At 41.0% G+C, this 3048-nt stretch overlaps 1 pseudogene; it reads left to right on the top strand.

Moving 5' to 3' along the window:
• Positions 1-218: 218 nt before the first annotated feature.
• Positions 219-2145, top strand: LOC132370129 (RNA-binding protein EWS-like; annotated as a pseudogene).
• Positions 2146-3048: the final 903 nt, after the last annotated feature.

Here is a 3048-nt window from a genome sequence, read left to right as displayed (position 1 = left end):
CTTTATGTACCACTAATTTTTGACTATTGAATACCTGATCAGTAATACATAATTGCATTCCAGTTAGTGGTAGCTGAGAAAGCTCGCACCCTAACTTAACGTAACCAAAATTTAGAATTCACCTCATGTAAACACAGTTTTGCTCTGCTTTTTGACTTCTTACTTCCAGATACTCTTACTTCTAGCCAGTGGTCAAGCAGATCTGTGTCCTTGGAATTATGGGTAGGAACTTATGGATAATTTAAAAATTCATTCCCATTCTCTAAGAATAAAATTCTATTTCATGTTCTTCTTTAGCTGGGTCAGGAGGAATTTTTTAGTACTCAAAAAAAGTTGTGTTGGTAAGATAAAGTGTGATTGTAACACATTTGATTAACTCAAAAGAGCATATGCACAATATCTTAGGAGAAAATAATAGAAGTGGTTGCAACCACAAAGAGCTACACTATTGTTTCTTAAATGCATGTTAGAAGACTGCATTATAATGCAAGATCAAGTTTGATTTTTACCTAATGAACCTGAGCTTTCTGCCAGTATGAGTCATTTCAGCATCACACCTGCATGAACAATGTATGACCACAACAGTTTCTGATAGATTAGTAGGCAATGGGGGTACTCAGGCTTGATTAAGCCGGGTGATTGCAAATTCATGTTCTTGATATCTTAAACTCTCTTATAGGAAAATCACTCTACTTAAGAAAAGAATGACATAGTATTTTAATTAAGTGCTCAAAACAGCTAATTTACAGCTAAAGCTTAATATATTCCATGGAGATTTTTTGTTTATATATTTACTTCTTAATAATACCCCCAAAACAATGTGTTTCAAAGTGGTTACTTAGTGCAGGTAAAGCACAGTAATTCATATCTTAACAAGTAAAAGCATAATACTGTTCAAGATCTATTTTAGCCTAAAGACATGGTGAATCTTTAGATATTTATCCTAGTCTGGACAACAATTTTGATTTTTCACTATGATTTTTGTTGAGATTTTTCAGTTGTTGTAACCACAGAACACTGATAATTCTTTGAAACCTAAATCCAGGAGAGAACCAGAGCATGAGTGGCCCTGATAACCAAGGCAGTGGAAGAGGGGGATTTGATCCTGGAGGCATGAGCACAGGTGGGTGGGGAGGACGTGGTGGAATGGGCACTGAAGAGCAAGGTGGCTTCAATAAGCCTGGTGGACCCATAGATGAAGGACCAGATCTTGATTTAGGCCCACCTGCAGATCCAGATGAAGACTCTGACAACAGTGCAATTTATGTGCAGGGATTAAATGACAATGTGACTCTAGATGATCTGGCAGACTTCTTTAAGCAGTGTGGAGTTGTTAAGATGAACAAGAGAACTGGATAACCCATGAGACATATATACTTTGACAAGGAAACAGGAAAGCGCAAAGGTGATGCTACAGTGTCCTTTGAAGACCCACCAACTGCCAATACTGCTGTCAAGTGATTTGATGGGAAGGATTTTCAAGGGAGCAAACTTAAAATTTCTCTGGCTTGGAAGAAGCCTCCAATGAACAGCATGCAGGGAGTAATGTCACCCTGTGAAGGCAGAGGGATGGCGACACTTCTCCAAGGAGGTCCAAGGGGCCCAGGAGGTCCTGGAGGACCCATGGGTTACATTGGAGGCCGAGGAGGAGACAGAGGAGGCTTCCCACCAAGAGGGCCCCGCAGTTCCCAAGGGGACCTGTCTGGAGGAGGAAAGGTCTAGCACCAAGCTGGAGACTGGCAGTGCCCCAATCAGGGGTGTGCAAAGCAGAACTTCACCTGGAGAACAGAGTGAAACCAGTGTAAGGTCCCAAAGCCTGAAGGCTTTCTCCCACCACCTTTCCCGCCCCCGGGCAGTGACCATGGCAGAGGTGGCCCTGGTAGCATGCTGGGAGGACGAGGTGGCCTCATGGACCATAGTGGTTCTAGTGGAATGTTCAGAGGTGGCTGTGGTGGAGACAGAGGTGGCTTCTGTGGTGGCCAGGGCATGGACAAAGGGTGGCTTTGGTGGAGGAAGACAAGGTGGCCTGGGGGACCCACTGGACCTTTGATGGAACAGATGGGAGGAATAAGAGGCAGGAGTGAAGGACATGGGAAAATGGATAAAGGTGAGCACTGTCAGGAATGCAGAGACTGACCCTACTAGATGCAGAGACCCCACGGAGCTGCACTGACTACCAGATTTATTTACTTTTTATATTTTATTTATTTATTTTTTTATTGGAGTATAGTTGCTTTACAATGTTGTGTTAGTTTCTGTTGTACAACAAAGTGAATCAGCTATATATCTACATATATCCCCTACCTCTTGGACGTCCCTAACGCCCCCCTATCCCATCCATCTAGGTCACCACAGAGCACCAAGATGAGCTCCCTTCACAAATGTTTAAATTTATAATTCCATATTTATAATGTTGGCCACAACATTATGATTATTCCTTGTCTGTACTTTAGTATTTTCACCATTTGTGAAGAAACAAACAAGTTAAATGGTAGTGTGCCAAGTTTTTTTTTTCCTTCTTTGAAAGATGGTTGTTTAAGACCAAACAATGGGAACCCCTTACAAATATGTTCAGTATCATTGTAGAGAACCAAGAAGGCCTCTAACTGTAACAATGTTCCTGGTTGTGATATTTTTAATAAAATTTCAAATGTTTATAAACAAACAAAAACAAAACAAAACAAGAAATTTGTAGTTGTGCTCAATCATAGTTTCATAGAGGCCTGGAGCTCAAGCCCAGAAACTCTGATTCAATCGTGGGTAAAGCTTGGGTACCATTGTTTTTAAAAAGACACCCAGGTGATTCTAATGTGCTTTAGGCTTGAAAACCATTACTGTCTAAGAGCAGTGCTTCTCAGATTGTCAAGCACATGCAAGTCATCTAGATCTCTCCTTAAAATGCAAATTTGAACTTAGACTGTCTAGGGGAGGCCCTGACACTTTTTATTTACAAGAAAATTTCAAGTAACAATGCTGCTTAGGGTATCCAGTCATTCTGGTTTATCTAGCACATGGGGCTTTAAATATCAAACTAAGACTATCCTGGTA

This window comes from Balaenoptera ricei, chromosome 8, assembly GCF_028023285.1.
Source record: "Balaenoptera ricei isolate mBalRic1 chromosome 8, mBalRic1.hap2, whole genome shotgun sequence".
In the NCBI taxonomy this organism is placed as follows: domain Eukaryota; kingdom Metazoa; phylum Chordata; class Mammalia; order Artiodactyla; family Balaenopteridae; genus Balaenoptera; species Balaenoptera ricei.
Note: the sequence above shows the minus strand (reverse complement) of the source record. Positions and strands in the feature narration are given on the sequence as shown.